Below are 21,997 nucleotides of genomic sequence, written 5' to 3' on the forward strand. Positions count from 1 at the left end.
TATATTGCTATAAGGGCTCAGAGTGAAAATGAATTTGCTTATGTGAATCGAAAAAATGTGCATTCACTCAATGTACAAATTATTTGTACCTCGGACATGATCTTGACGAATGTAGTGGCACGGTGGCCTGGGTCAACACATGACACATTCATCTTGACGCACAGTAGTGTAGGGATCTGTAATTTCTGCCACAGATCGCTCTGTGGCACTGGAACTATTCACTGCGGTGACGACGTGCCGCCACTCATTTTTTTTAATTTTTTTTATTGTATTCGTGACGCCACTACTGTGACCACCAAACAAAATATCCTTTCTGGCCTCCACCTCACCCACAAGCACCTCGATTTCAGTCTCCGTAAAATTTCTTTTTCTTTTCTCTGCCATGATCGAACGTAAAATGCCATTGATCAGCAGGCGTATTTATATGCAAAGCCATTCATGAGGTACTTTGCATTGACCATTCATGGTAAAATGTGGGTGTGTCGGAGGCGGGATGTGAGGTGAATCCACCAAGCCATTTTCAGCTTTTGGGCGTACGCACACTTTTAGTATGGATTCTACGCAATGTTTTATAAATGAGGCCCCAGGAGAGGAAATGCTGTGACCAGGATCCAACCAACTGTGTGAGCCTATTACCACAGCCCTGCCTCCTAGGAATTATGCTTATAGCAACCCATTCTCATACCCAGTGCATCAAATACAAATGTTTTTCAGCACCTTTGTGTCTCATACAGATGCACAAGGTACCCTTTAGTATCTGTATGAGACACACCAAGATTTCAACTAACTCTAAAATAAATCCATCTGCTGCAATATTAGACACCCAGAGCAACTCCTCTGCCCATCCAACACATCCTCATCTCAGTGATGCCGAAAGCTTCCCACCAGAGAGTCTTTCTACCATGTTGTTAATGTTGTGAAACAGTCACAGTTTGGTTCAGTTTGGGTACCAAAACTTCTTGGTGAGGTATAGGAAAACATCCTTCACTGTTGGTTTCAAACAGGACAGAAACTCCGGAGACCGGGGTTTCTGTCCTGTTTGTGTCCTTGTGATAAGATCCCTTATACCCAAGTGCAACATACTGGTTTCACATCTGGCCTCTCTTCAGGCCCTCTGGCTTGTTCACACAGTACCACAAGTACTCAAACACTTGTGTGAATTCAATGACATTTATTGGTCCACTCTAAATACGATATATTGTTCTGCAATTATTTTTTATTGCTTATATGTTCATATATTCATCTGTTATTTATACTTGTTCAACTGAAGTTTGAATTCTGAGTGCAATAACTCATGAATAAAAGATGATTAACAGATCAACATATAAACATGTACTTTATGACAGTAATTCCATGCAGTGTCATTACATTTTCATTTCATTTTCACTTCAGGTTATAGAGATGCATTTTCATTATAGGGGACAGCTGTATACAACTTTACAAGTTTGAACCAAAAAATTGTATGGAAAAACAACACTAACAATAATGATATTTGTATATATTGATATGTCATAATTTACAGAAACATTGTTGACCTTCCTTTTCAATCCTGAGAATTAAAGTAAAAATTCTGGCACAGAATCACAACCTCACTGTTCTCACTGGATAAACACACAAACATGATAGTTTATTTTGTCTTCATCAGAGTCGACACAGATAAAGACAGAATAAGATGTTGAAACATTCGTCTGTTTGAATTTTAAAAGCGGGGATTTTTTTTTTTTTTTTTGATGTGCTCTAGCTCTTTAATTCTATGGTCCTGTCTGAGAAGCACCACAACTCAGCTATTTTCTTGTGGGAAGATGCATGTTGAAATCCTGTCTGAATCATTCCAAATCAGCAACTGCGTAGAAAACTAGCCCTGTTGAAGACAGTGACATTACAGATTATGCTAATATACTATTTTATAGTTTTTATACAGTCTTGTGAAAATAAGAAGAGTATGAGTTACAGTATCCTACAATAATGACAAACAAATGTGTACAACTTCCCTAGACCTCTCCTGACTTGTGTCTGCATCTATTCTGATGTGACTGGTGCAGGTATGGGGGGAACCAAACCGATGCCTCTGGGGTTGTTGGGTCAAAGGTTCTTTACGGCCCTTGCTTGCAGCTCAGGGATGTAGGTGTAGGTTTTTTCAGATTTCAGGGTGTATACACTGTATGATCATGCATTTTTTATTTACAACCTTCTGAAAGTTGTCTCAGAACACTTTCCTGGTACAGATCAAACTCTTTTATCGACAGAGACACAACAATTCCCACATGACCCTTGGTGACAGTGGCGAGGAAAAACTTCCTTTTAACAGACAGAAACCTCAGGCAGAACCAGGCTCTGGGTGGGCGGCCATCTATCTCAATCGGTTGGGTTAGATTTATGTAAAAATGTGACATCCTGTTGGGTGTCACAGTGGGCACTGGCTCAGGGGACAAGGAAGAGACATAGTCTTTTTTAAAAGGCCATTTGTAATAAAATCAAAGGATGATTAAAAGAGGATCCTCCCAGAAAGAACTCAAAAATGTTCATAGACCTTCTATGAACATTATAAGAGAATAAGATGGGTAAGATAAAATAAAATACAAGAAAATAAGATAAAATAACCCGATAAAACATAAGGTAGGACTGGTATGTTTATTTGAGGGGCGGTCCAAAGCGCAGGTAGGGCAGCGAGAATGTAATGTGATGTGAATTAATTAATTAAAACCCATTTCACTTCCTTTCAAGATAAAATTTAAAAAGATGTTTCATCCCCAGGATTTCCAGGCGAGTATGACAAAATGACCGTTTGTTGTCAGGAAAATATAAATATAATAATTTAGCAATTTAATGGGAGAATATAAATAGATAAATAAATAACAGTATAAAATAATAAAATACTGGATTGATTAAAGAGATAGGCACAGTAATAAGACACACATACACACACTCACATATATTTTTACTTTTTTTTTAAAAAAAAAAAAGAACGGTGATAAAAGATCATGCAAACATAAATTTTGAAGTGTAATATATATATATAAAACAAATAAATAGAACAGATAAGTGATTTAAATAGGTGGTTAAGTGCTAAAATAAGTGCTATTAGTTAAGATTTTAAAACACAATGTAAGGCGCAGTCATTAAACATCTCAATTTCATTTTTTTTTTCAAAAAAAAAAGAAAAGGGAGAGAGGAAAGGGGAGAAAAAAGGAAGGGGGTTAATATTCAATTAAAAGAAAGGGAGAGGAATGTATAGGCAGATCCTCGTTAAAGTTTTTCATCTAATCCAGTCGGTTGGATGATCCATCTCCTCTCCGAAGCCTGTGGCTGCGCCACGGACCACCGCTGGTTGCTCTCTAGACCCATACTCTGAAGATTGTGGGGGCCATGTAGTTTAAAATGAGTGTATAGAGTGTTTATGCCTACTCTTAAATGTAGAGATGGTGGTAGACTGGTAGATGGTTCCACAGGAGAGGAGCTTGATAGCTGAAGGCCCTGGTTCCCATTCTGCTTTTGGAGACTTTAGGAACCATAAATAAGCCTGCATTCTGGGAATGCAGTGCTCTAATGGGGTAATAAGGTACTATGAGCTCTTTAAGTTCAGATGGTGCCTGACCATTTATGGCTTTGTAAGTAAGAAGAAGGATTTAAAATTTTATGCTGAATTTTACAGGAAGCCAGTGCAGAGTGGCTAATATCGTAGAAATATGATTTATCTTCCTCATCTTTGTCAGAACACATGCTGCAGCATTCTGGAGCAACTGGAGAATATTCAGCAAGGAATTTGAGCAGCCTGATAGTAAGGAATTGCAAAACTCCAACCTGGAAGTTACAAATGCATGAACTAGTTTTTCTGCATTGTTTAGAGACAGGATGTGCCTGATTTTTGCAATGTTACGCAGGTGAAAAAAGGCAGTCCTTGAAATTTGTTTTACTTGGGAGTGAAAGGACATATCCTGATCAAAGATAACTCCCAGATTCTTCACAGTGGTGCTGGAGGCCAGCACAATGCCATCCATAACTGCTATATCATCAGAAAGTGAGTTTCTATGGTGTTTAGAGCCTGGAACTCTTCCTCATCAGAGGGTTTGGTCCCATCTGAGAATAACTCCTCTTCCACAGGGTGTCAATGTTTCTCTGGTTCTCCCCTCTCTAGAGGTTGCTGGAGCTCTAGTGGGCTGGTCCAGATGCTGTTGGTGGAAACAGGTCATGAGTTCCCGGTCCAGGATGTGTCGAGCGGGAACCTTTGATCTTTCTTCGGGGCCGTAACCCTCCCAATCAACCAAGTACTGCAGGCCCCAACCCCGGTGACGTGAGCACAGCAAGCGGCGTACACAGTAGGTGGGTCCTCCATCAATGATCCGAGGAGGTGGAGGTTCAGCGGGTATGAGAGGACTTTCCTTCACGGGCTTTATCCTGGAGATGTGGAAAGTGGGATGAACTCTCATGGAGCAGGGAAGACTTAACCTTTTCGCTGTGGGGCTGATGATTCTCTGGATGGGAAATAGTCCAATGGACCTGGGGGCCACTTTCCTGGACTTCATCCTGAGGGAAAGATCCCGCGCAGACAACCGCACCCTCTGACCCTCACGATATTCTGGTGCTTGCGAGTGTCGGCGGTTGGTGGTGATGGTGTAGTGACCCACAGAGTGAAGGAGTGAGGCTCTGGCACAAACCCAAGAGCATTGACAGCAGCAGATGAATCAATGGATGGAGGGACATGAGACTTCCCACTCCAATGCTGGGAAGAGTGGGGGCTGAAACCCACACCCACACTGGAAGGTAGACAGGCCTGTGACAGAGCTGTTTGGGGTGTTGTGTGCATACTCAACCCATTTGATCTGTTGTGACCAGGAGGAGGAGTTCTTAGATATGTGTGGTCTGCATTTCCTGATTCATTGACTCCGTTTGTCCATTGGATTGAGAGTGGAGATGATAAGATGATCCAGATGATAAGATGGCGGTGGCTCCCAGTAAACTGCAAAACTCCCTCCAGAACACAGGTGAGAACAGGGGACCCCGATCTGACACCACGTCAACCAGGAGACCATGGAGATGGAAAACATGTTGTAACATCAGTTCTGCGGTTTCTCTGGCTGAGGGAAGCTTGGGGAGAGGGACGAAATGAGCCATCTTACTGAACCTGTCCACGATTGTCAGAATGGCTGTGATTCCCTGGGACAGAGGGAGAGGCAAAGTCCAGGGAGATGTGGGACCAGGGACGATGTGGGATAGGCAGGGGCTGAAGGAGGCCAGCCGGGGCGTGATGAGAGGGTTTTTGCTGGTTGCACACGGCACAGGTGTTGACAAATTCCCCAAGGTCCTTTTCCTGTTAGGCAGAATGCCTGAGTGATTTCTTAGGACCCAAAGATGCAGGCCAGAGAGGGATTTTATCAAACAACAATAATTTATTTTAAACAAGAACTGTGCAACAAAAAACACACTCATAAAGAGTGGACAAAACAAACACAAGGCACACTCAAAGGATTGGAAAAAAAAAACAAAATAAAGTGCACTCGAAAGTGAGTGGAAAGAAACAAAGGGAGTTCCGACGAATCGAGTTTCTGAAGCAGGGCACACACTGACGAGGTAGGCAAACAACTGAAACACAAAGCACACTATAAGTGGCAATCCAACAAAGCTAAACATTAGCACTACTCACAAGGAGAGGAGATAGTGGACATAGTACACACACTGAATGAATGAAGACAACAAAGACATTCAGGACAATCCAGCAACAGGTAGGAGAGAGCGCTCCCCTTTTATCCTGTGCCTAACGATGGTCATGTGCATCAGGTGTGCACCTGAGGAGGCGGAGCTGGCCAGGTGTAGAGACACACCCAGCTAGACAGACAGGGGAAAACAGACAGACAACACATAACACTGGGAAAAGGGGAAAAGGACAGACAGGTGTGCAAAATCGCAACATTTCCAAGGTGAGCCACCAAAACCGTTGGCGGAGGACGTCTCCAGTCCATTGGAATCCGGGGTGGCAGGTGAGCTTGGAGGAGTCTACCCAGTGGAGAACGTGGCGCAGATTCGGAGGAGCAAACAACCGATCCTGAGGGCAAGAACTGGACCCGGGCTGGACCTCTGTGGCTGCTCCAACCCTCTCCTCAATCTCCCAGGTGACAGGGGCTAGAATCAGGAGGTGGGCAAGATGGGTGTGGTTTGGATCACTCTCTCCTCCTTCTCCTGAAACTGACGGAGAGAGCGTCAAGCTTAATGTTCCGACAGCCAGGTTTGTAGGAGAGTGCGAAGTTAAAACAAGTGAGGACTAAGGACTACCGAGCCTGTCTGGAGTTGAGCCTTTGAGCACTCCGGATATACTCCAGATTCTTATGGTCTGTCCAGACCTGGAAAGGCTTTTCTGGTCAGTGGCCAACTGTTGGGACAGAACAGCTCCCACCCCAACATCAGAGGCATCAACCTCCACGACGAACTGGGTCGGCATTTGGAGGGTGGGTGCTGAGGAGAACCGGGTCTTGAGTGTTTCGAAGGCCCTCTCCACCATCAGGGTCCATTGAAACAGAACTTTCGAGGATGTCAAGCTGGTGAAGGGGGCCACGACTGAACTATAGGTCTGAATAAATCATCTATAAGAGTTGGCGAACCCCAGGAAACGTTGCAGGTGGCAGAGACTTTCTTCAGGTCCATTTGGAGGCTGTCCTTGGCCACGATGTATCCCAGGAAGGCTATGGAGGGGGCGTGAAACTGGATGGATGGATGACATGAAGGACGTGCTCCTTGCCCAAGAGTGAGTAACAGGCTGGCAAGCTGCCGTCCCCCTGCCCTCCTGCCGACAGCCAACTCGATGATGCCATCCATGGGACATTATACGACACTTTGATGTAGTCTGCCAGAAAGGCATCACTGAGGACGGCGGCATTTCAATGTCCACCCGGGGGCTCGCTGACAGGAAGAGGCGGAATGATGGGTGGTGCCTCAACCCCAGATACTCAGGTTGGAGATGGGCGCCGGCCATCCACTGGATCTGCTAATGCTCCTAGGCCCTGCTCTGTCACCGCTGTGGCCATCATTATGCCATCATGTTGCTGAAGAACCTCCTCTATTCTTTGGATTCCATGGGGAAGAAGAGTGCTGGGTCCATTACTGGCCAGACTGTACTGTAACAAACAGGTTTAGAGAATTGCAGCACACCGAGCACACATGCGGAGCAGACTGCAGATGGTAAATGGACAGTATTTGTATAGCGCTTTTACAATTCAAGTCTGCATGATACTTTAGCATGTGGATGGCTGTGGCCAGGGATTGAATCACCAACCATCTGATAGGTGGATGACTGCTCCTCCTACCTCCTGATCCACAGCCACCCCCTTTTCCCCCTTCAGATCCAGGTAATGTGTGGTGAGCCAAACAACAAACAGTTCTACTGACTCTTGAGTTTAACAGGGGCAAGGCAAGAGATGTTGTCAGAGACGGAGGGCAAAAATAATTACTAGGGGTGCGGAGAACAGGCGAGGTTGGGAACAGGTGAGGTTGAAACCGGGAGATCAGTACGAACAATAATGCTGGAGAGTCTTGCGTGAAGGCGAAGATCTGGCACTGAGTGAATGGAGGGGAGCTGCTTAAGTGTGGTGCTGATTGGTGATGAATCCCAGGTGTGCACCAGGTGATTGAACAGGTGGGCGTGGTGAAGGGTGCAGGCTGAGCAGGTGAACAGAGAGGGAGAGTGGCAGCTGGTAAGAAGCTGATGAGTGTGACATTGTTGTGTAGAAAGTCAAACAGCCGATTAGCAACAGTTTTCTCAAGAATTTTTGAGAGAAAGGGGAGGTTGGATATTGGTCTATAGTTGGCTAAAACCTCTGGATCAAGAGTAGACTTTTTAAGAAGAGGTTTTATTAGAGCTACTTTAAAGGACTGTAGTACGTAGTCTGTTTATAAAACAGATTGATGATGTCTAATAATGAAGAGCCAATTAAGGGTAAAACTTAGCTTAGTTGGGATGGGGTCTTAAATACAGGTTGACGATTTTGATGAAGAAATTATTGAAATTAGTTGGTGAAGGTTGACAGGTGAAAAATTGTCTAAAACTACGACAGGTGTAATAACAATTTCTATGGTTTCTGTGTTTGAATAAACCAGTACCCGTTGAGGGCAGAAGGTGATGAATTCTGTCTCTAATAGTAAGAATTTTATCATTAAAGGAGCTCATGAAGTCATTACTACTGAGGGCTTAAGGAATACGAGGTTCAACGGAATTTATGGCGCTCTGTCAGCCTGGCTACAGTGCAGAAGAGAAATCTGGGATTGTTCTTATTTTCCTCTATTAGTGAAGAGTAATAGGCTGCTCTAGCACTGCGGAGGGCTTTCCTGTATGTTTTAATACTGTCTTGCCAGGCAAAATGAAATTCCACCATCCAGTGAGACTTCAAGTGTCACAAAGCTTTAATGGACATAGTTCTCAATAAGCATTGGCAGAAGTATGTATATAAATATCTGGCCTTCAGGTAAAGGGTGTGAATATGTTTCACATAAGTGTACATTATATGATTATTTGTGCATATATGAGGGCTGAGAGTATGCATATTTTTGTCCCAACCAACAACTACACTAAATGATTTTATTTCATCACACCTTCAGCCAGAGAAGAGGAGCTAATCAGTGTAATCAGCTTTAGTTGTCAGCCATCAGTAGCACATGGTTAAATACCTCTGTAGGAATACTCATTCTACAATTAATACATAGGCAGTAACAAGAGCCACGTATTAAACTTACAGCAGCTGTTTTTGGCCAGACTCTTGGCACCATGCCACATGTCCAGATTGTGATGAATTTCAATTGCCTGTATCTGCCTTTCTCTGTTTGAAGCAGGGAATCATTTCATATCACTACAATATTTCAATCATCCTTTTGACACATGTATATAAGATGGGTACTTATCATAAAGGCTTCGATCTGGGCATGAGCATCTGTACAGATCTCACTGACTTTATCTCTCATGTAAGTTTGTCCACAGTCTACACAATCACAATGTCTTCAATACTTCAATACAGTATGTAACATAGTAAGGTTTATGCTATGCAGCTAGGACCACAATATTTTTCCCATGAAGTTGACTGAGACCCTCAGTCATCTGTGGTCCCATAAGTCTTTTACTAAGTAAGCGTCCTGAATGGAGAAGGTGTTCTTGTTCACCATCTCCATGATCATAAATTTGAACAAGAGGGAAACCTTTGTGTAGTTGTTGCCAGACAACAAAATGTTGGTGGACAAAGGAAAATCTCCAATTGGCATGCCAAACTTTATTACAGGCTGGGAATTTCACCTCTGTGTCCATTGGGGCAGATCTTAAAGACCTAAATAAACATAAGAATTAAATTTGACATGAACATCACTGCCTTTCACTATAATTTTTTGAAGCACCAGCTTTACTGCAAATTTGCAGTTATGATATGCTGTGACTGTCAAAACCTGCTCTTGGAAGTGATGTTGGTGTCAAAGGGGGTAACACAGTCACACATCACACAAGTCTTCAAAAGGCTCATACATTTATCCACCAGCAGGATCAGAAGTGTAGCCAGTTTTCTTGTACCTATAATGCCATCTTACAGGTGACTGATCACAGGGCTCATCCAGAGGGTCTCCGTGTCCAGGCAGGTCATGTACAGTCTTGCTGATTCCAGTAACTGGAAGTTGATCTAATCCATTTGACTGTGACAAACATTTTAGGACAGCTCAATTATTGCAATATGATGACTTATATCTATATATATCGTATATCTGTCCCACTGGAAGTACCAATGCTAAACACTGGTGGAGGTGTGAGCCGAAAAGGTTTTGCTTTGCTTCTCACAACATAAAATAGTTAGCCAGCCAGGTGACTATAAACAAATGAAAACATAGATAGCCCTACATCCTATACACTGGACCTTCAAAACCAAGTCTTAACCTTCAAACAACCCTTTGAAGTTATGAGGACAGGCCAGAATGTCCTCACTTTACAATAAATGGCCCGACACCCCTGCCCCCAACTCTCGGCTGAGAAGAAGTCTGGCAGTCCACAGTCATATTTTTGCAAAGGTGAAGAATAAGAATGTGCACATGTGTGTATATGCTTATATGTGTGTATGTGATTGAATATGACTTGGGATTTTGTGTGTTTTCAGTCCTGTTTGTGCGCTCCCATTGTAGTAAGATTGCCTATTTCTTTCTGTCACTGTCCTTAGTGCTGAAACTAACAGGATGGTATCTCCACTCCATGACTGGAAAACCATACACTAACACACACAACCACAGTGTACTGTATTGCTGTATTGTAACTTCTTCTGTTGTCTGTGCTCTCTCTTACCATTTGTCATTTTCATTTGTCTTTCTTTGTTTCTCTCCTTCACACACACACACACACACACACACACACACACAAACACACAGACACACAGTTGCTTGTACTTTGTGAGGACCTTCATTTATATAATGCTTTGCTTAGCCACTTAACCTTAACCATCACCTTCACCAACCCTAACCTTGACCTAAACCTAATTTGTACCTAACCCTTGAAACCAAGTCTTAACCGACAAACAGCCCTTTGAAGTCATGAGGACTGGCCAAAATGTTCTCACTTTCCAAAATGTCCCCAGTCTGCTGGTTAAAAAAATGTCCTCACTATGTGGCAAGTACAAACACACACACACACACACACACACACACACACACACACACACACACACACACACATGCACACACACAGATATACCAGGGGAATGTTGGCTGTGTCCTGATGAAGAGTCAGAGAGCGTGTGATTTCTCATCAGCGGCCACATGAAGACCTTCATCAGAAGACAGACCCATTACTTACACTCTGATTATAATGACCAAGGAGCCAGAGATGAGCATGTGTGTCTATGCGTGGGTTTTGGGGTTATAGGGTAGAAGAAGGTGGAGTTATGTCACAAATTTGACAGAAAATCATTCAAACTACAATGGATTTCATCAAATACCTTGTTGAGTGTTTCTTTTACCATCAGAGTCACTACTTTATCTGAAGTCATACATTTCTACATAAGCACTTTGTTTTACTGCCTCTTTTTTCTGAATGAAAATGCTTTATGAGTGCACCAGTGGCTGTAATAACAAACCAGCTTATGAGGAGGATTTCGAAAACATAAAAGAGTGCAGGACCATAGCAAAATGGAAGTATAGTTTCAGTGGCCAGTTGTTTGCACTATCCCCTTAAAACTCACCTACACTCATTCTTGGCCGTGCTTTTTATACATACTACAAGGGAAGTGGACAAAAAGGTGGAAAAGAGGTGTGTGTGTGTGTGTGTGTGTGTGTGTGTGTGTCTGTGTGTGTGTGTGTGTGTGTGTGTGTGTGTGTGTGTGTGTGTGTGTGACGACAAGTAAAAAGACCCCCTGCTGGTTCAAAGTCCGCTTACGATCATAACCACCACCACTCGTTTTCAATATGGTAACACCCAACAGGCTCTCTGAGCACTCAGCTGTATGCCTATGGCTGCCTTAATCCTGAGGTAGCAGCCATTGTTTTTAAGCAGCTGAGATAGGTTGTGAATGACTGTGGTCTCTCTCTCTCTCTCTCTCTCTCTCTCTCTCTCTCTCTCTCTCTGTGTGTGTGTGTGTGTGTGTGTGTGTGTGTATGTACTTGTTATAGTTCATCTGGCAGGCTCCCTATGGGGGCCTTTATTCTTTGTGATGCTCCCTACACAACACCAACATCTCATCTGTTCTCTCCAATACATTCTCTCAGTTAGCAGCAATGAATGGAAACAAAATATGACACAGGCAGTGTTTGAGTGCATATGTACATTAACACCACCATCTCTTTCCCTTTTTACCTTTATCTCTTTTAATGTCAAAGGTTATTTTACCGTTTTTTTGACGGGGTAAGACATCAACGCCCTTAATCACTCCTCTCCTCTCTTGAACCACTCTCCTTCCTCCTTCCTCTCCTCCTCTAACTCAGCAAAGGATGGAGGGCTGAGGAGAGAAATCGTGGTGGCAGGCATGGATCATTAGCTATATTTGTCCCCACTTCCTGCAGAAGATGATAGATCTAGCTAATTACCCCATGTTGCCAAGCCTATTGCACATGACAAGCGACTGTCGTTATGGCGGAAATCAACACTTGCCTTGGCGTGTGCTGCATAGCTGGTGCTATATGACTATTCATGAGTCAACAGAGAAGAGGAAATTTCAGATCCTGTCATGGTTGTGTCTGGATGTGATTGTTCTGGAAATTATTTTAATGATGCATGTTTTCCACCTTTGTCTTCCCTCTGTGTAGAAAATGAGTTTGGAGGAGTCGTGGTGAGCCATTCTTCTCCATCTGAACATCACTAGGTCACAGTGGAAGCAGAAGTCTGGACCAAAGAGCTGTCTCAGTCCCAAACTATTTCAGGTAGTGTGGTACATCCTGTTTTTTAGACAGTAACCTCCTCAAATGTGTTTTTTTTGTTTTGTTTTTTTTTTTTTTTTTAACCATATTCTTACAAGACAACAGATTGTTCTGATGCAGTTTTGTGTGACAAATCTGAATTGTAGTTGTTTATTTGTTTTCATGATATTTTATTATTTTTTCCACATATAAAGAGAAACATGGCATAGCACATGACATGACAAGCATCAATATCAAAAGCAATTTGCTGAATTTTAAGGGACAGCTTTGGCTCAATTCCCATAAACACACTCCTAAACCTTGTGGAAAGCCGTCCCAGAAGAGTTGAAGCTGTTATAACCACAAAGGGTGGACCGAGTGTGTGTGTGTGTGTGTGTGTGTGTGTGTGTGTGTGTGTGTGTACCATGTATTCCTTATGTTGTGGGGACATAAATATGTTTGCACTGTCACATTCTGAGGACTCACCTTCCTCATGGGGACAAAATGCGGGTCCCCATAATGTAAATCATAAAATTTTAGTATGAAGACGGGTTAAGATAAGGGTAAGGTTAGGGTAAGGGATAGGGTAAGGCAAGTAGTGGTTTTGGTTATGGTTAGAGTAACACTCCAGGAAATTAATGTAAGTCTATGTAATGTCCCCATAAGTTATGTATACACAACTGGGTGTATGTGTGTGTAAGTTTGGCAGAGCGTGGGGTTGGACGCCATATGTCTGAAACACATTCTCCCAAAACTTCAAGGTGAAAACAAGGGAAACTGATAACGATGTGAATTGCTGTGGCAGATGTCCAAGCACCCCCATCCCCACAACCAAAATGATAAACACATATACACAAAATGCTTGTTCTATGTCTCATTGCATTCAGTATTACAATAATCATTGCATTTCCTATCATGTTGCATTCCCAGTGAGGCCCTCATTCATCTCTATCAAACTGCAAAAATCCTCTTCTTTTTTCTCAATGCAGTTTGTTTGTGTCAGATGGCTTTCCAGTGTTCTGTGTCAACACATTCTCAATCCCAACTTGTCACATATGGACACTTGGTCAGGACCCCTTGGTGTCACTTTTTAAGACACTGTGTAGCCCTTTGACATCATTTTTCAATATGCAGGGCTCCAAAGTCAATTTAGCAAAAAGAAGCATAGCACCTTCGGTTACCAACATGTGGTTACACTTTCAAAATAAAGCTAGCTGAGAACAATAATAATCTCATAACATTGTGCATTGGTTGCACTTTGGTTAGGTCTAGGCAATGAAAACTACTTGGTTATGCTTAGGAAGATATCATGGTTTGGGTAAAGCTGGATAAAGTATATGAGTTATGTATGTTACTTCACAAAGAATTCAACCTTTGAATTAAACATTTGTGTTATATGATGTGCATTTGAAACGGGATGCAGCCTTCACTCCATGAAGCCATTCATTAGTATCTTCTCAAAATGACTATGACTACAATATGTATGCTGCAAAATATGACACATTAATTAAAATTCATGGATGCTAATTACAAAATATGGAAAGAATTTCTGTCATTCACATTTAGAGGCAATGAAATTAAGCATAACAGGATTTTTACCTAGTGACCTCGTGGCTTGCACTTGGTTGTGGGTGCAAATAGTAATCTCCCTTAGAGGCTCTGTGTGTGCTCTGTTGCTAATAAAGAGCATTTTTCTTGAGAGAGATTCAACATGACAGCTGCACTGAGAGAGATAGAAGAACTGATCAGGCTCACAAACTATTGAAGCAGCACTACTGCCACTCCTCACATGGCAATGGCCAGTACCTTCCTCCTTCCCACCAGGGGCGGCATCTGGAAGCAACACTCCTTGTCCTTGCAAACAGCATTGTCAGCCCCACCACTGCCACCAGAGGGTTCCCAATGAGGTGCAATGATGCTGCCAAGTTATAATGGGGAAAAGCCACCAAAGCCTTCCCTCATCCAAGTGCAGCTGATCTCTCATCTCAAAGTGTGGTCAACAGAAGAGACTACCCCCCAAGTCACTCTTGCTCTGGAAGGCATAACTCTGCAAATCCTCAAAACTAGACACACAATTCAACTTGCCAGCCATTGAGAGAGCAATGCAGCACCATTTTGGCCAATAATAAATAATGAAGATAAGCACCATGCTTATCCTAATGAAGCTGGAGACCAGCTTGTCAGTCACCAAAGAATAGAGGGAGAGAGCCTCAGGGCCTATGCCACAGATCTCTGTAGTTACGCACCTTCAACACCAATTACTTTCAATTAAATTTTATTAATTTTTTTTATTAATTTTTATGTTTGTTTATGCTATGTTCCAAATCATGACAGAAGTTGTCTCAGGACATTCTCCATACAGACCAAGTCAGGAGCATACTCTTTAATTTGGAGACACCCAGCAGTTCTCCCATGAGCGAGCACCTGGGGACAGTTCGCTATTGCATTGTCTACTTAGATGACCTCCTTGCCCAGTTGTAGGGGTATCTACGGACCCAGTGAAGGCAGCTGTGATGAGGGAGAGCTGCCAAGCCCACTGTCCCGGCTGACCTAGAAAGGCCAGGTGGGGCACAAATTGGGTCGATAGCCCGATGATGAGCCAGTGGGCCACAATTTTATGTACAGGGTGCAGCTGGTCAAACAGAATCAAGTGGTGGTGCTCCACCATGACCAGTTTACACCCTATTAACCCTTGGTCCCATCTGAGGAGGGAGTCATGGTCTGATAATAATAATACTCTGATACTACTATCACTACTACTAATACTAATACTACTAATACTAATACTAATAATAATAATAATAATAATAATAATAATAATTATTATTATTATTATTATTATTATTATTGCATTGAAGTCATTGTCGATGATGACAATCTTAGTATTAATATTTAGTATTTGTTTATTTATGTTTAAGTGACAGATCACACTAACAACCATAATCAAAATCAGAATTAGAATCAGCTTTATTGGCCAAGTATGTGTGCACATACATGGGATATGACTCTAGTTTAAATATTGAACTCAATGTACTTGAATAGAAAAAAAAGACATACAGGTCAGTGAGTACTAAGACAAAGACAAAAGGCTGAACAATATGTTAAGTAGTGCAAAAATATAAAATGAACAACACTTGGATTCAAAGATGGCAACGCAGCTCCGACCATTTTTCTGTGTCTCTGCGTGTTTTTGGGCTTCACTCATGTTTCTCCTGTCACGAGTCTTGATCAATTGTGCGTATGTGTGTATAACTGGTGAGACGAGTGATTTGCTTGTTATTCTTTTCTGGACTGTTTAAAACAGCATTTGGAGATCCATTCAGCCATTCTATTGTTTATAGTGGGGAACAACATTTAGCACTGTGCAACACAAAGGTTCTCCCAGCGGAAAGACCACAGATCCCCATAGAAATAATGAGTAGGAGAATGGGATGCAGAGCTGGAGCGAAGTCATGTGACAACAAAAGACGGTACAAACCATCCATACCAGCTCTTATTATGGGGAATGTGAGATCTCTCCCTAATAAGATGGAAGAGCTAACGATGCTAACCAGACTGCAGAGGCAGTACCAGGGGTGTAGGATGATATGCCTCATGGAGATTCAATTCAATTCAATTCAATTCAGTTTTATTTGGATAGTGCCAAATCACAACAGAAGTTGTCTCAAGACGCTTTTCATATAGAGCTAGTACAGACTTAACTCTTTTATCTACAATTCCCTCATGAGCAAGCACTTGGTAACAGTGGCAAGGAAAAACTTCCTTTTAACAGGCAGAAACCTCAGGCAGAACCAGGCTCTGGGTGGACAGCCATCTGGGAGAGCAAGAGACAGAGAGAGAGAGACAGACAGAAATGCAATCACAGTAACAGTGCAGTGGATGTCAGGTAGGGCCATGGCAGGAGACGTAGCTATAATCCACAATCCAGATTCAGCCAGTATCCATGGGAACCTGCTAGACGACAAAGCACAAAGACTCTGGGAAACAAGCTAAGTAAGTAACACACCTTGGTAGGACATGAAAGCATGCAGATGGAGAAGAAGAGAAGAACAGAGGAGCTTGGTGTATTTGGAGACCCCCGACAGTCTTATCCTATAGCAGCATAAGGGCTGGTCCAGGGCAAGCCTGAGCCAACTATAAGATTTATCAAAAAAGAAAGTTTAAAGCCTACTCTTAAATGTAGGGACAGTGTCTGCCTCCCGGACAACGACTGGAAGATGGTTCCACAGGAGAGGAGCTTGATAGCTAAAGGCCCCGGCTCCCGATCTGCTTTGCAGACTTTAGGAACCATAAGTAAGCCTGCATTTGAGAGCGCAGCGTTCTAGTGGGGTAATAAGGTACTATGAGCTCTTTAAGATAAGATGGCGCCTGACCATTTATGGCTTAGCAAGTAAGGAAAAGAATTTAAAATTCTATTCTAAATTTTACAGGGAGCCAGTGCAGAGTGGCTAATATTGGAGAAATAAGATCTCTCTTCCTTGTTTTAGTGTCCTGGAGCAAGTGGGGAATATTCAGCAAAGAATTTAGGTAGCCTGATAGTAAGGAATTGCAATAATCCAACCTGGAAGTTACAACTGCATGGACAAGTTTTTCTCCATCGTTTTGAGACAGGATGTGCCTGATTTTTGCAATGTTACATCGGTAAAAAAAAAACCAAAAAACCAAAAAAAGGCTGTCCTGGAGATGTGGCTGAATGAATTCACGCCAGATTCAGATGTTACTTCGGACAATTTTCAACTGCTGATAGCAGACAGGAGAGCAACAGAGAGCAGTAAGGTAAAAGGTGGAGGTTATGTTTGTGAACATTAGGTGGTGTAACCCAGGACACATCACTGTAAAGGAGCAGTGATGCACAAGAGACACGGAGCTGGATGCTTACAGTTCTTCACTCCTCTGCCTGCTGGTCTGCTCTGATCACAACCTGGTTCATCTGCTCCCTGTCTACATTCCTTTGGTGAATATACAACTTCCAACCATACGGTATGTGAGAAGACAGTCAGAGGAGTCCAGTATGGCACTGCAGGACTGCTTTGACACTGTTATGGCTTCAACAATGTAGGAAAGAAATCAAGGCTCAGGGCATGAGGCCGGAACATATAACATAACGGGTGACACTCAAAAAGAAGGTGTGAAAAACCCACAAGTTTTATTAGTACCCATGTCAAACAACAACAACAACAACAACAACAACAACAACAATAATAATAATAAAGGGAAACGAAGACCAAACAAAAGAAGAAACAAAAGAGGGCTGAAGACCCTGGCCAAAATGAACAACAGAAGGAGAGGCGCGGGACCAGCCACGCAATGGGCCGTCACCCCCAGTGTCTCCCCCTAAACTACCTAAAAAGGAGAAGAAAAACTAAACCTAAACCAAAAGATGAATAACTGAACTACCAGTAATCTCCAGCCCAGACTAACACAACAAACCTCCAGCACCTAAACATGCGTGGAGGAAAAAAAACCTGCTTGGGGAAAAAGAGAACCCCAAAGAAGGGAAGAGAAGAACCTTCTCACCACCTCCTTAAACTGCCAAGTGTCTGCCATGTGTCTGCCATGTCTCTGCTCCCCCTCACTCTCTGCACTCTGCCCAGTTTTATTACCTCCTCCCCTCTCCAGCCCAGCCTGTGATGTCACACAGGTGTGTAGCAGGTAGAGGGAGGAGGAAGGCAGAGCTGAGAGGGAACAGGAGGGAGGCAGGCTGACACACACATGCGCCACTGAGTGTTGTGCAGTCCACAAAGGGAGGACATTGACAGTGGGACAACCTACCTCATGGACTACATAAACTTCTGTGTGAAAAACACTGTGCCTACCAGGAAGGTACAGTGTTTCCCAAGTAACAAACCATGGGTGTCCCTGGAACTGAAAGCCCCACTGAATGAGAAGAAGAGGGGTTGTAGATCTAGAGACAAAAATGAGCTGAGGAGGATGCAGAAGGAGCTGAAAAAGGAGATAAGGAGAGCTACAGGAGGAAGCTGGAGGACTGCCTTCAGGAAAGCAATGCCAGCCCCCAGTACCCCGGCCCCCAGCCTCTCCATAACAGCAGATCAGGTGAGGAAGGAGCTCAGGAATATGAAGGTGAGGAAGACTACAGGCCCTGATGGCATCAGCTCCAGGCGGCTCAGGGACTGTGCACAGCAGCTCTGCAGGGTCATTCTGCACATTTTCAACATGAGTCTCATCAGTCTAGAGAGAGTTTCAGCCCTGTGAAAAACGTCCTGTGTGGTTCCGGTCCCCAAGACTGTGCATCCCAGAGAGCCCAACCACATCAGGCCGGTAGCCTTAACTTCTCTCCTGATGAAGACCTTGGAGATGATCATACTGAACTACCTCCATCCCCTGGTGAGCTGTGAGCTGGACCCCCTACAGTTCACATACCCACCAGACATTGCTATTGGTGGAGCAGGTAGATACCTGCTCCACCAATTTCTTCCAACCTGGAGAATACTGGGAGGACTGTGAGGGTCGTGTTTTTTATTTTTTTTTATTTTGTATATTTCCTTCCATTCCTGCTGCTATAGCTTGCTGTCTGCAACACCCTAATTTCCTAATTTTGTAGGACAATTAATGTGCTGTATTTTGGCAGTTTGTGGCAGAGATTTGGTGTGCTGAAGTCCCCAAGAACAATGACTATGTTTACATGCAGTCAATAACCCTTTCATAACTGGAATATCAGCAATAACCCGGTTGCGCATGGCCATGTAAACACCTTGAAAAACCTGAATATGACCCCTGGGTTACTCCATTTCTAACCCGAATATCTGGTCATGTATACGCCGGAATATCGGAATATCCCCATCGAACGGAACATTAATTTGTGTTCCGCGCATGTTCTACTCGCAAGGAATCTTGATCTTTTGAGTGCAGGAACTACTAGTTGAAAACATGGCGAAACGGAGGACACCACACTTTTGGAGCGAGGAGGAGACAAGTCACCTCGTAAGTGTGGTGAAAGACATGAATATCGTGTCTTTTGTAGACGGTAGAAAGTACCGGGATAGCAAGATATACAAGAAGGTGAGTGAAAAGTTACACTACGTTAAGTGTGCCACCGTGCCACCGTGCCACCGTGCTTGGTGGCACGGTGGCACACTGTCGCCTCACAGCAAGAAGGTCCCGGGTTCGATTCTCGCTGCGGGCACCGGGTGTGTCCTCCACCATGCCTTCGGGGAGGGCCTTTCTGTGTGGAGTTTGCATGTTCTCCCCGTGTTCACCTGGGGTATCCTCCGTAAAAATATACCCCCACTAAAAACATGCAAGAAGATCACCACCTGACCAATGGTGACGGCGAAGATGGGTCCCCGGGCGCCGGTCTGGCTGCCCACTGCTCCTGGTCTGCCGCGGAGGAGGGACGACCAGGATGGGTGAAATGCGGAGGACAAATTTCACCTCGTGTGCAGTGTTCCACATGTGCATGTGTGTGACAAATAAAGGGAAATGTCTCCCCCCGATTCTTCTTCTTCTTCTTCTGAAATGTCGCACATTGCGTCATGACGTTCTCTGTGCGTCGACACATTGTCCGTGCGTCGCTATTTTGATCGGGATATTCCAATTGATTATAATTACCATGTATACAGGACTAACCCTGTTTGCTCACGCATGTAAACAGGTTATTCCGAATGTTTCAGAAACCGGAATATTGACCATAACCTGAATATTGACTGCATGTAAACGTAGTCAGTGAGCAGGTAGTGTGGGTGTTTCTGTTCCTTGTCAGTAATTCGGTCAGCCAGGTGTTGTAAAGCCTCACGAACGCAGGCCTGAGGTGGGATGTGAACTGACCCGAATAAACAAGGTGAACTCCTGCAGTGAATAAAAGGGTTTACAGTTTCTGAATAATGACTATAGGTGAGGATTGCATGATTTCTTGAACACTGTGACATCTGTACACCAACCTTCATTCATGTAGAAGCAGATTCTGCTTCCCCTGGTTTTGGGGAATGGGTAAATGGTGAAAATGTGGAATGATTAAAAATTAAAGAAGAAAATCATTACAAATTAGAAAAAAAATACACATATATTCATATATGTCATGACTGTTAGGCTTGGCCCAAATTTAACAGTTACTGGACTCAATGTACAGACCAGAAGACAAGAGTAGGAAAACAAAACCAAATTTTTTTAAATAAAGGTAACAAAAAACACACTCATAAGGAGTGGAGAGAACAAACAAAGGCACACTCATAAGGAGTGGAAACAACAAACAAAAAGCACACTCAACGAGTGGAGACAGAAATAAAAGGGGCGCTCGACAAATGGAACAAACAATTTCCCCACGTGGGAGGCTGAGGCTGGGCAAAGGCTGAACGTGGCTGGTAGGCACTGCAAACAGACAAAGCACAGGTGAGGCGAGGAAAAAACCACCGGCAAAAAAACAGAGATTGCAACTAGGCAAAGACTGGAAGTACTCACTGGACTCGGTTCTGGATAATTCATGGAAGAGATCAGGATAATTTGGTGACCACTCTAGCCCAGCCTCTTCCTCAAATACTTGAGCCCTAATCAGGCTCATGCACTCCAGGTGCACTGCCGGAGAGGCGGGGCCAGCTGGGTGCAGGGAAACACCCAGCTGAGACAGACAGGGGAACAGACAGACAGAGACATAACTTTAGGGAAAAGGGGAACCGAGAAAACTAGGAGCAGACAGATCTAGCGGATCCTCACAATGATCCAATAAAGGCAGCCCTGTTTTCAGCTTTTTGACAAAGCATTCCAGATAATCCAAAATCTGGATATGCAGACTGGACAGAAACCATTCATTCATGCATTCATCTTCTGTACCGCCTATCCCTTTCGGGGTTGCAGGGGGGCTGGAGCCTATCCCAGTTGTCAACGGGCGAGAGGCGGGGTACACCCTGAACCAGTCGATTGCAGGGCAACATATAGAGACAAACGACCATTCACAATCACACTCACATTCATCTTCTGTACCGCCTATCCCTTTCTGTACCGCCTATCCCTTTCGGGGTTGCAGGGGGGCTGGAGCCTATCCCAGTTGTCAACGGGCGAGAGGCGGGGTACACCCTGAACCAGTCGATTGCAGGGCAACATATAGAGACAAACGACCATTCACACTCACACTCACACCTAAGGACAATTTAGAGTCACCAATTAACCTAATGAAGCATGTTTTTGGTCTGGAGGAGGAAGCCGGAGTGCCCGGAGAGAACCCATGCATGCACGGGAGGAACATGCAAACTTCACACAGAAAGGCCCTGCCCGACTCGGGGATCGAACCAGCGACCTTCTTGCTGTGAGGCACACGCACTACCTGCTGTGCCCCGGAGAGAAACCAATTAAATGTTAAAGCATTTCATTTAAATTGTTCTTGAAATTATATGAATTGCTGGTTGTGTATAAATAGGTGGATATGTCTTCTCTGGAGTGTGCATCATTACCTGTTTGCTGAACTAGCCAACTTAAACTTTTGGAACTTGGATCAGTGTGACTCATCTGGGCCTGTAAAGCCATTGATCCAGGGTCTAATTGAGATGCAGACAGAGAAGGAGTGGGCCTCATCTCCTCAATAAGCAGGCTAACTTTCATTACAGCTGTGACATTTTCCCATGGGGTGCTAAAAACCAGACAGAATATGAAGAGCTCTCCAATATATCTCAAGCCACAGAAACATGCTTGCTTCCTGGGTCCTGACCCTCCCCAG

At 43.7% G+C, this 21,997-nt stretch overlaps 1 protein-coding gene across 16 annotated transcripts in view; it reads left to right on the top strand.

Moving 5' to 3' along the window:
- Window positions 1-21,997, top strand: part of myt1lb (myelin transcription factor 1-like, b) — a 139,271-nt gene that overhangs the window by 41,895 nt on the left and 75,379 nt on the right. For all 16 annotated transcript variants that reach the window (XM_076748629.1, XM_076748625.1, XM_076748632.1 and 13 more), the window contains exon 2: window positions 12,244-12,357. The gene's annotated coding sequence lies outside the window, so the exon portion shown is untranslated. The remainder of the gene's footprint in view (window positions 1-12,243; window positions 12,358-21,997) is intronic.

This window comes from Chaetodon auriga, chromosome 14, assembly GCF_051107435.1.
Source record: "Chaetodon auriga isolate fChaAug3 chromosome 14, fChaAug3.hap1, whole genome shotgun sequence".
NCBI lineage: Eukaryota > Metazoa > Chordata > Actinopteri > Chaetodontiformes > Chaetodontidae > Chaetodon > Chaetodon auriga.